The sequence below is a fragment of the Nannospalax galili genome, unplaced genomic scaffold, assembly GCF_000622305.1.
Source record: "Nannospalax galili isolate Female #2095 unplaced genomic scaffold, S.galili_v1.0 scaffold512, whole genome shotgun sequence".
In the NCBI taxonomy this organism is placed as follows: Eukaryota; Metazoa; Chordata; class Mammalia; order Rodentia; family Spalacidae; genus Nannospalax; species Nannospalax galili.
The window spans coordinates 2,515,371-2,527,776 of NW_008331992.1; the positions used below are offsets into that span (position 1 = coordinate 2,515,371).

At 43.4% G+C, this 12,406-nt stretch overlaps 2 long non-coding RNA genes across 3 annotated transcripts in view; one reads left to right on the forward strand and one right to left on the reverse strand.

The window, feature by feature from the left end:
• Positions 1 to 1,321: 1,321 nt before the first annotated feature.
• LOC103729095 overlaps positions 1,322 to 12,406 on the reverse strand; it is a 26,469-nt gene continuing 15,384 nt past the window's right edge. For both annotated transcript variants that reach the window (XR_003848538.1, XR_607050.3), the window contains one exon: positions 1,322 to 1,361. This is a non-coding gene — a long non-coding RNA (uncharacterized LOC103729095). The remainder of the gene's footprint in view (positions 1,362 to 12,406) is intronic.
• Positions 4,646 to 11,873, forward strand: LOC115069267. The gene is made up of 3 exons (XR_003848539.1): positions 4,646 to 5,056; positions 8,472 to 8,529; positions 11,815 to 11,873. It is a non-coding gene; the product is annotated as an uncharacterized LOC115069267 (long non-coding RNA).

Consider the following 12,406-nt stretch of genomic DNA (forward strand, 5'->3'; position numbering starts at 1 on the left):
TCAATTCTTCAAAGTACAAAGGAATTCAAATGAAAGTTTTCTTACTTTAGAACTGACCAAAGAGGTTATTCTTCTAATTAATATAGTGACAAAAGCTAATAAAAAGCAACAAATAGAGCAATACTGGATGACACTGAAAACTAAAAGTGGTAAGATTCTTTGAAACAACTGAGAAATCTGGACTGTCATAGCTATCTTAAAAATAAAAGGAAGCTGGGTATGATGGGCAACACCTTTAAGCCTGGCACTCAGGAGGTAGAAGCAGGCAGATCTCTGTGAAATTAAGGCCAGCTTGGTCTACACAGCAAGTTCCAGGCTAGCTGTGACTACAGGAAGACCTTATCTCAAAATCTCAAAATAAGGGCAATAGAGATGGCTCAGCAGTTAAGACCACTGGCTGCTCTTACAGAGGATCCAGGTTTGATTTCCAGCACCCACATGACAAATAACAACCATCCATAACTCCAGTTCCAGGGGAACCTAAGGCCCTCTTCTGTCCTCAAAGGGCGTTGCATTGCATGACATGGTGCACTTACATATATGCAGGCAATACACTCATGTACATAAAATGAGAAAAAAACCAAATAAATAAATAATTTAATTCGATGCAATAAAATATTTCCTTCAGCTTTTGAAGAAGTTCTGCATTTGAAGAGCTGCTGTCCATCAGATGTGGCCAAAGCATTACTCGTAGCCAACAGTCAAGATTGTTCTATATTTACCAAAAGAGAACTCACAGCTCTGCACCTCCTAACACCCACCAGCTTCTGATAGTTTTATCTCAGTACAAAAGAAACTGGGTTTCAAAGGAGCAATGAACTAGAAAGATTTGGAAATTTAATGATTAAATATTTCTATTTTCAACCGTGATTTTTTTCATTTTATGCACTCTAAGACACATGCTCTTATTGTTATGCTGTTGTACCATCAAAGTAATTTGACTTGGGCATGGTGACACATGCTTAAAAAGCCAGCACTTTTTTAAGTGAAAAAGATAAAGAGAAAGAGGCAGGAGGATCACAAGTTCAAGGCTAGCCCAGGCTACAAGGCATATTTAAGGCCACCCTGGCTATATAATGGGCCCCGTTTTCTTTTTTCAAGTAATTTGAGTATACTGGCAGAAACACTCAGGAAATGAATGTAGCTGGTTGAGTTTGCTAATCCTATCCATATCATGTTCTATTTTAAAGTCTCATGCTACTAACCATAAAGGAGTTTCCTGGTACTAAGGACCAGGGACAATTCTCAACACAGCCAGAAATGCAGACAGCACTTAGAAACCATTTCCAGTGCAGGGCCACCCTTGGCTATTTCTTCACTCACCTCCACAGTTCTTTGGTCATTGAAACATCATTCCAGATCTAGAATAAGGAGGAAAAGAAGACAGTATCTGGTCAATCAATAAGCATATAACACTCTAGCCTATCAATCCCTATGGAGAGGACAAAGAACAAATCAAGCCTCTGTCTCTGCACTCAAGAAAACTCAACCTGGAGCATTAGACAGTAAGACAAAAACCATGAAATGAGTAAGAAGAGGCTCAGCAGGGTTGAGGGTCAGAAACCAGGGGTCTTATTGAAGTGATTACTAATCTAAAGTTTTAAAGCAACGGACTAGGAAGATGGCTCAGCAGTTAAGAGCACTGGCTATTCTTCCAGAGAATGGGGTTTGAGTCCCAGCACCCCATGGTGGCTATAAACAGTTCCTAACTCCAGTTCCAGGGGAAGCCAACTCCTTCTTCTAACCTCCACGGGCACTGCATGACATGGGTGCTCTTTTACACATGCAGGCAATACACTCATACACATACAATAAAAATGATTAGAAACTCTGTTCCTAAGAGATGCCTAGTCTACTTACACAAAAACAATCAGGGACTCAACTCCAGTTCATCTTAGGTAAAGCACTGTGTGATATTGTTTCCTCATGAGTAAAAAAAAACATTTCTGCAGCAGAGTCATGGAAAGTAAACCCAGAAGAGGGAACCACCACACAGGGGCCTAGGGGCAAAGCCCACCACACGAGGAAATTCCAGCCTACTTCAGACAAGCCTGAGCAGAAGGGCGGAAGCATGGTGACCCCGGATCTGCGAGGCATGGTCATCCCTTCTTGCCCTGGCCATGGACTTGATCCTGCTCTAAACTGCTTAACACTGACATTTGAATACCCCTGGTCTTGAATATCCTTCGCCTTCACTCTCCCTCTCCCTCAAATCAGCCTTCTATGGCTGTCTAGCTGTTTCTCTTCATATCATGGGCTTCCTTCTGAAACCTTCCATATACTGTCCCTCACCACCAGCGTTCTCATTGGTGTTAGCCTTGTCCCTGGCTGGTCTTGGTCATAAATTTGACCCTCATTCTCACCCTTATCTACACCTAGATCTTACCTTTGCACTCACGCTCCCTGGCTCTCACCCTCTTTCTAAACTTGGGCTTTACCCTGCTGCACTACAACATTCACCATTCACAGTGACTTCATCCTTACAACTGGCCTTCATCCTTGTCCTAGCCTTGACAGTGACCCTAGATACTGTCTTTAACGATCGTTCTGAACTTCACTCTTAACTAAATTGGGCTGAGACCTATTCAGGTCAGTGAAACTTAAGACCAGGGCCATAAACAGTGTGAAGTATAATCAGGGACAGAGTGATTAAGATCAAAATCAGAGTGTGGGTGAGTGTCAAGATTAAGTTTACTACGAAGTATGAGGGTCATGGTCAGGATTGGAGCTCTGGCAAGGATTAGGGTCAATGATAAGGCGAACGTCAGTTCATGGTCAAAGCCAGGTTCAGAGGTAGGATCAGTGTCAGATTCAGATTCAAGATCAATATGACAATAATGTTGGGGTTAAGGTTAAATTCAAGTTACCTTTCCAGGTTGGGTGAGAGTGAACATGATATTGTGGCATTCAAGATCAATGTCAGAAATTAATTTTGTTGCTGCCTTAACAAATCACTGCAAATTTAGTGGCTTAAAATGAAACAATTATTTTTTTCTGTAGGTGTGAAGTCTGGTTTGAGTCTTGCTGGGCCCGACTCAAGGAATCAGCTGGGCTTCACTTCTCACACCAGACTGTAGGAGAGAACTCATTTCCTTGGTCATAACGTTCTTAGCATACACCTGTAATCCCAGAACTTCAGAGTTGAAAGCAGGAAGATTTTGAGTTTAAGATGAGCCTGGATTTCCTAGCAAGATTGTACACAGCCTGGCTAATACACCCTGCCTCAACAAAGAAAAAGTTCTACTTTCCTTGCTGGCTGTGAGGAGGCATATACAATTTCTAGAGACTACCTCAGTTCCTGGGTTCTCAGTGCCCCAAGTCCAGGGCAACTGGACTTTTGGTACACCATGTATGGAGAGGGGGAAGCTGACTTTCTAGATCTGTTTAGCCATTAGCCAAATATCCTCCCTCCCTGTGGCCTCATGGAGCCCCTTGCCTATAGAAGTCCCCAAGTACTGAGGACTTTAATTCTCAACTTGATGGATCCTGCAAGATCCTCATCCCTGACCCTGAGCTTCTAGTGTATTTTGCTGTCAGGTGAGTATTTTTAGTTTTCTACGGAATGGTCAGAGCGACACAGTAATTCCTGCCTACACTGAAAGGGAGAGACATGAAACCCCTCTTCATGGGTGGGAGAATTGAAGAGCTTTAGTGTACCAACCCAGTCATTAAGAAATGTTGCTCGCACTATGCATTCGATTATTATGGAACTTTTTTAGTACCAACCCAGTCATTAAGAAATGTTGCTCGCACTATGCATTTGATTATTATGGAACTTATCCTAGGGGCCTTTCTACCTGTAGGAAGTTTGAATGCTAATACTTTTGTCAGTCCTCACCGGAAGGGGAGTGGCTGCTTTGTCTAGCCATATTCCTAGGCAAGGCTTTGCCTTCCAGCTAGGGAAAACAGATGGCTACATTCAGGGGCTTCCCTGTCTCTCCTAGCCCTTTATGGTTTGTAAGGCCCACGTCTAAATGTGGGTTTGATCTTTAGCTCATGGCTTCACTGGGATGAGCTGGAACCTTTAGGAGGTGTGGTCTAGAATAAGGAAAGCAGTCAAATAGCCTCACTAACCTGACAGGAAAGGGATGAAATCTTTTTTAACTCAGAGAGAGAGGAATACTCACACGGAGAACATCTTAACACAACATCTTAACATATTTTGTAAGTGAGGCCACTGAGCAGACACTGACCAGGCTCCTGTTGTCACTCATCACCAGAGGCTCACAGCAAGGTGACCTGTGGTCTTGTAGCTCCTGCCTCTTCTCTGTAAAGCTTGTGACTTCCTGGCATAAAGTATGAAACCAGGTGCCAGAACTAAAGGAACTCAGGATTCCCCAGTTCTAGACACCAGAAGTCCAAGATGAAGGCAATAAATCCTGAAGACCTACGAGGCATTTGCCCATGGTTTCTCTCCGATTTCTGTTGGGTCACTGGCTTGTGGCAGTGTGACTTCAATCTCCATACAGCGTTAATCTCTGTGTGCATGTTTGTGTTCAACCTTGCCCTTTCTATAAGAACAACAGTTCGGACCCAGCCAAATAAAAGCTTTGTAACTGCACTTCCAACAACCCTGTGTCTAACTGTATTCACCTTCTTACATGTTAGGATTAGGATTTCTATATTTGAAATTGAGGTAGGAAGAGGCACAATTCAGCCTGTGAATGGACAGTGAAGTGTCCCTAGCTTAGGGACAGTGGATCTTACAGAAGGAAGATAGTGCCCTGAGCATGAGTCTGTGAAGGTCAGGCAGAAGGGGCTGGCTTTTACTCCACCAAGGCATAAACCAGGCAACCCTGTTTTCACCTGGGGAGACACTGCAGTTAACAGTCCCCAGGAACAGTGCCACCAAGAGCTGCCATCTGCTGCCACATCTCAAGAGCCTGGCTTTCTCTCCACCAGTCAAGAGCCCCCACCCAATATCCACTGCTCAGATTCCAATCAGTGTGTAATGCTGCACTTTATAAACTAGGAATGAACAGCTAGGGATCACCAGACCCTGTGGAGAACATCTCATAGAAGACACTCAGAAGAGCAAGATCAGGAAGCAAAGCAGGTATGTAGTAGAGAAGAGACAAGCAGGGAGCCAGAGACCTAGAAAACAGTAATCTGTGTTCTTAGAAATCAGATGGCATCATACCCACTGGAAAGAACAGTGTGAGAGTAAAAGTGAGATTAGTAGGAGGTGATCAAGAAGGAAAGAGAAATATAGATGTTTACAAAACACTAAGTAACATCTATCAATTTATCATCTACTGTCTATCCATCCATATATCAATTATTGATCCATCATCTGTCATCCATGTATAATAGCTATCATCTATTATTAATCATTATCTATCAGCTGTTTAGTATCTATCATCTGTCCTATTGCGGTCATCCATAATATATCATCTATAATATATCTGCCTACCTATCCATCCATCAACTGTCTATAACCTAACTATTGACTTACATTTTCATCGACCATGTATTTATATTTATCCATCATGTATTTATCACCTATTTATCAATCACCTATTTACTAATGTCTGTGTATCATCTATCTTTCCCCATCTTTATAACCCATTCCCCACTGGCACCCTCCCATACCCCCCACTGGAATCCATACATTCTGTCACTTTTCTTAAGGCCTATTGTGTCAAGTGTCCCCAGATGTACCTCAGTGCAAGTTCACCTACTGAGGTCTAACCAGCTTATCTAGAGTCTATTGCTTTAGGAAGATTAGCTCTTTGTCACCCAGAAGTAATCAGTTGCCAGTATTTCTTCAGCTAAGACTGGGGTCGGCTGTCCATTTCCCCAGTTCTACGGTGGGGTTTTTGTTTGAGTTTGCATGTGTCTGGTTCATGCTGACACCATTGCTGTAGGTTCAAATGAGCAAGGTCTCAGGAGCTTGTAGGACTCTATTTCCATATGGTCATCTACCTCCTCCCTGTCTCTTACAATCTTTTGGCTCCCTCTTCCACAATTGTTCTTGAGCCCTGGGTGGGTATAGTTTAGTATAGGGGTCATGTCTAAGGACCAGCAATCTGTACTCTTTAGTCTACACTTTGGCCATTGTGACCTTTTGTATTCCTTTTTCCTGGCCCTCTGTTGCATGAGGGAGCTTCAATTAAAGAGATTCCACCTCACTCCAGTCAGACGGTCTATCATCAATGAAACAAGACTCATTTTCACAGCAGCTCTGTTACCTGCACAAGATGTGCACAAAATGGGCTTGTGAGCATTCCTAGCCCTCCCTGAGGAACCATTGGTAGTTAAAGTCATTGAAAGGAAGGGCATTCTATTTGTTTCAGTGGTAGCTTCTGGTAACTTGCCTCTGCTCCTGTGAATAAACTCCCATCCATGTGCATGCAAACAACCCTCAGTGACCCTCAGTGGGCCACCAAAAAGCAAAGCAAAACAAAAAATCCATGGAAAGTGAAAAGGAGACTTGGGGAAAGAGGGTTGGTGGAAGGGGGGAAGAGGAAGAGAGCACTGCAGTGAAAATGAGCAAGTATAGTTTACACACGTAGGGACATCAAAAAATGAAAATAAGTCAAAACACCTGGTGTGGTGGCATACACCTTCAATCCCAGCACTCAGGAGGTAGCAGCAGTCAGATCTCTGTGAGTTTGAGGCCAACCTGGGTTACATAGCAAGTTCTAGGCCACCTGGGGCTACAAGGAGACCCTGTCTCAAAAACCCAACTATGCAAAGCAAAACAAAACAAGACAAAAAGTCAATAAGAGAAAACAAGTGACAACAGATGCTGATGAAAACGTGCACAGGAAGATCTCATCCCTGATGGGAACTGCCCTGTGACCCTGCCACACCACCTCTACTTAGGTCTGAGCTACAACCTATGCTACATATTCAGAAGACCATCTTGGAGACACGACACTTTGTCTCCAAAGACAGACAGGGAGGAAGGGAAGGAAAGACAGGGAGAGGGAAATGAGGGGGGGGGGCGGCAGAATAAACTAGAATGAGAAGAAATAGAAATCAACTGAAAATAAATCAGGGATTATGCATACAATAGACGTAGGAAACAAGGACACTAGTTAATTGTCACTGTATTTCAAGTGTTCAAGAAGGTAGAGGTTAAGTATGTTAAGTAGAGACATCTGCAACAGAAAAATGACCCAAATTAAATTTTAAGAAATAAGGTTATTATAGGTCTTGGTCAGGCATGGTGGCACACGCCTTTAATCTCAGTACTCAGGAAGAGGCAGGTGGATCTCAGTGAGACTGAGGGCAGCCTGGTCTACACAGCAGGATCTAAATCAGCTGGGACTACACTATAAGAACCATTGTCTCAAAAAAGAAATTCAAAAAAGATTATTGGAGGGGCTAAAATGAAAGCAAATACATTGAAGGGAATTATCAGCAAATGAGACATGTTGAAGACAAAGCAACAGAGACTACTCAAAGTAGAGGCTGAAAACAAGGGACAGATCATTAGTAATCCACAATAAACCTTTAGCAGCCTAAATACCAACAACAGTAGCCTCTAAAGAGGAGGAGTGGGAGACAAAATTATTTGAAGAAATGGGTCTTGTTACAGGTTAAATAACTATTTCCCCCAAGCCCATGTGTTAACAGTTTGGTCTTCAGGTTAGCGATGTTATCAAACAGCTATCTATGCTCCCTTAACTCTTCCTGGATAGGATTGGTGGGAGGGCACAGAAGCAATTCAAGTGCTGGTCTTTGGTGGCTTTGGCAGAAGCATCAGACAAGCAGAAACAGTAGCAGTCTTCTGTTCTAACGGTCGTGAAAGCCTCAGGTAGCCTTACAAGTGCTACCACTGTTAAGTGGGCCACAAAAGTCAAGATTCCTCAACCCTAGGCATGGACTCTTCTGGGTGGGCCTAGGTAGCAAGATTCCTCAGCCCTTGACAGATCCTGTTCTGTGGCTTTACCTCTTCTGCAGCTGATGAAGCAGCAACTCAGGCTGACCAGTGCGCAGCTCCCCTCTTCTTCAGCTGCCAAGCAGCCAGCTCCCTGCTGCTTCTGTGCCTTCTCTGCTGTCACAGGTGCTCTGCTACCCCTGCCTCTGCCTTTCCTCCGCCCCTTCTATCTTTCCATGTTATCAGCTCACCTCACCCTTTTGAATGTTTGGGAGGAAGGCTACCTGAGAAGCCTCTTGAGGGCTGAACTGCAACTCTGGTGAAGTGGCACAAGAAGACAGATACCGCCCAATCGCCTTACAAAGTACGTTGCTCACTTTTCTCCTTGTTGCGACACAATGTCAATGGAGAACTTATGGGAAGAAAACTTTATTTGGCTCATGGTTTCAGAAGCTTTTCTTGGGCTACCTCCACTCGGTGCTTGTAATTTTCCTCAGTAGATGTCTCATGTACCTGACACCTCCAAGATCCTAGAGCTTACTTTGTAGCTCAGGCTTCACCTCAACAGCTTCACACTTGGCCCATTCAGGAGCCCCTTGGAGGGAATCAAGCACATTATCTAGTCTCATAGGCTCTTTTCTAGAACCTTAGTGCAAGCCTCGATCACCCAGTAACTTGCATCCTGCCCACGCATGGAAAATGTAAGTTTCCTAGCCTGACAAGTGGCCAGATGCCCTGGCATCCTAGAGCTTTCTTTGTAGCTCAGGCTTCACCTCAACAGCTTCACACTTGGCCCATCCAGGAGCCCCTTGGAGGGAATCAAGCACATTATCTAGTCTCATAGGCTCTTTTCTAGAACCTTAGTGCAAGCCTTGATCACCCAGTAACTTGCATCCTGCCCACCCATGGAAAATGTAAGTTTCCTAGCCTGACAAGTGGCCAGATGCCCTGGGATCACAGTGGCAGGAGCAGGTGTGCCTGCATGGATGATCTTGGGGAAACACTTCAAAGGAAATTCAAATGCTTTGCATATTTATATCCTGGGGTCTTGGAAAGTGTCTCAAGGCAAATTTCCTATTGTCCCAATACAGTGTTAAATTTCCTTCAGTGGCTTTAATCTTAAATTATAGGCATTCCATCTATTTTCCTTGCCAAACTACATGCTTTTTTACATCTTTCTGCTCTGCATTTTGCTAGATTCTCAGTTAAAGCTAGATGATACATAACCAGCAACAACCAAACCAAGCCTGAATGCTAAGCAGCTTTTAAAATTCTCCACCAAATAAATAAGCCCACTGCTTTTGAATTCAGCCTTACTCAAAATTTCAAGACATGGTCGAAATGTAGTTGGTTCTTTGCCAGAATAAAACAAATGGCCTCTAGTGTATTTTATGGTATGGTCCTGGTTTCCCTTTGAAACCTGATTAGCCCCATCTCTATTGTAAATGAAGGAAAACAATGCCTGGACTTGAAAGGAGCTAGGGTGATGGCTCTGCAGTTAAGAGTACTAGCTGTTCTTGCAGAAGACCTGGGTTCATATCCCAGCACTCACACGGTGGCTAATAACCAACCATGACTCCAGTTCCAGAGGATCCGATGCCCTCTGCTGTGCTCTGCAGGCGTTACACGATGTGGGTGCACTTACATAATGCAGACCTAACACTCATACACATAAAAATAAATAATAGCCAGGTGTGGTGGCGCATACCTGTAGTCCCAGCACTCAGGAGGCAGAGGCAGGTGGATCTCTGAGTTCAAAGCCACTTTGGTCCACAAAGTGAGTTCCAGGCCAGCTGGGGCTACATGGGGCTATAGGGAGACCCTGTCTCAAAAAGACTAACTAAATAAATAAATAAATATAAACAAGCAAATAAAACAATAAACACACAAACAAAAACAAGTAAACAAACAAATAAATAAAGGGCTCTGGGCTAACTTCCAAAGGATTACATACTGAATTGAGTAAACCTTAGGTAAATCTCAAGATCCTAGGTAATTTCCAACCCAGAACTGTGTAAAACTCCCATCCCAAGGACTGTGTTATCTGGGAATACAAATAACAGCCCCATTGTCTCAAAACCTCTAAACCGTGTCACTGGCACTAGCCCTACCCACCTTCTCCCTTTTTCTGATCACTCAACCCCTAGAAGCAGCCCACCAGTTGTGCCTTTTTTTTTTTTTAATGTGTATGCATGTATTGCCTGCATGTAGATAGGGGATCCCATGTCATCCAATGCCTACAGAGGTCACAGGGTGTCAGATTCCCTGGAAATGGAGTTATGGATGACTGTTAGCCACCATGTGGGTGCTGGGAATTGAACCTGGGTCCTCTGCAAAAGCAGCCAGTACTCTTAACCACAGAGCCATCTTTCCATCCCCCTTCAGTGTTCTTAATAAAGAACACTCTGCTCCTAAGCTTGCCTCTCATCTTTCATTTTTATGTGTCCCTGGTCAAACCTGATCAAACATTATCTCTAAGCTCATCCATATTCCTCCCACAAAACAGTTCTGAAGACATAAGAACCACATGATCATATTTATCATGCCAAAGATCTCATTTCTTGGGACCAGTTTTCCATTGGGTACTTTTCTCATCACTCCAAATACCTGGCAAAAAACTTATGAAAGATTTATTTTGATTTTGGTTTTAAAAATTTCCATTTTTGTTAATACACTGTGGGCCTCAGTCTGTGGAAGATGGATCAGAAAACAGCACGAACACCCTGGAACCCAGGTATAAGCTTTGAAGCTCCTACTGATCTATTTCAACAAGCCAAGGTCCATCTCCTAAAGGGTCCACAGCCTCTAAAGCACTGCTGCAAGCTTGAGATTTAGTATTCAAAACATGAGCCTAACGAGGTATACTTCAGATTCAAATCATAACAGCAAGTGAGCTGAATTGTTGGTTGTATAGGCAAAAAAGGGGTGTTTGCACCAATCACAGCAACCTCTCATTCAAATGGAGGTTTATGCTTATACCAGGTGCTGCACTGTCCCTTTTGTATCAGTCATAGCAGTCCTTACTGCTGGGCCTCCAGGGAAATGTGTCTCAGATGGCCTGGGTGGAAACAGTTCACTGAGGCTTCTACAAGCAAAATTATGGTGCAAACTATGAAATAGCCCTGCATGGACTGAACTGTTTGTTTCTTCAAGGCATCCATGGAGTGTTCAAAATGTATGTTGGCAAAAGAGTAGTTGTGTCTGCCTGTTTAAGTGATAGTCCAAAGCATCAAGGGAGAGTACAATGTCTGCTAATTAGGAAGTTCCTTCTCCAACATATTTGCTTGTTTACCAGAAAATAACCATTGGAGTAATGCTTACAATAACTTATGAACTTATTCTTAGCACTAACAGTGATTTTTAACAGTGCTATAACAAGGGCTGAGAGATGGCTCAGCAATTAAGAGCTCTTGTTGCTCTTCCAGAATTTGGTTCCCAGCCCAATGTGGTACACTGGGCAGCTCATAATTGCTTCTAACTCCAGCTCCAAAGGACCTGATGCTCTCTTCTGGCCTCCATGGGCACCTGCACACACAAGCCACACACATGTACACATAAATAAAAATAAAATAACCCTAGGGAAAGATGGGTCTACCTCATTTGTTTCAGTCCTACTGGGCAGGGGTAGATGATTTAGGAGGTAAGGCCTAATGGGACGTTTTTAAGGCATGGGTGTGTGCCCTCAAATTGAAATGTGCAATTTGTCCCTTTGCTTGTTCATTTTGGTTCCTGGCTAAGAGGTGATCTGTGTCGTCTACCATGGGCTGTTCTACCATAATGTCCACCCTTACCAAAACATATAGTAATTAAATTGTTCAAAACTAATGATAAAAATATAGACAAAGAGAGGATGAGAAGATGTCTCAGTGAGTAAATTACTTGCTGTGCAAGCATGCAGGCCTGAGTTTAGATTCCTAGCACCCCAGTAGAAGTCAGGTTTGGTGGCTGTGATGGCTAATCCTGGGTGTCAACTTGATTGGATCTAGGATTAACTGAAATGAAAGAGATCTTCTTGACTACATCATCTAAAACCAGAAGACACACCCTAAATGTTGGCATTACCTTCTGATGGCAGTCCATATGAAAGACCAAGGTGGAGCAGAATGCCAGGCTTTTTGCTGCTTGCCTTCTCTCTCGCTGGTGAGTTCGTCTTGCTGCTGTAGACTGAAGACTAGCTGATCTTTTGGAATTTGTCAGACCTTCAGCACCGGATTGGGACTACTGAGACATCCAGCCTTGTGGGCTGAGTGACTACGGACTCTCAGCCTCTCCAGTGTGGTGCAGCCATTGTTGAACTACTCGGATTCTATCCTATGAGCTAAGCTAATAAATCTCTATACCTATTCATTCTACCGGTTCTGTTTCTTTGGAGAACCCTGACTAATACAGACTGTGGTACCAGGAGTGGTTCTAGAGAAACAGAATTGAAAGGATGAATTTCTATAATGCGCTTGTTGGTATTTGAAGCAGGCTCTCCAACTCAGAGTCTTCAGGTTAGCATGGAGAGTACTGAAAATCCGTGGTGTAGACTATTTGAAACAATTATGGAGATAGACCCATTTGAATCTCCTAACTCAC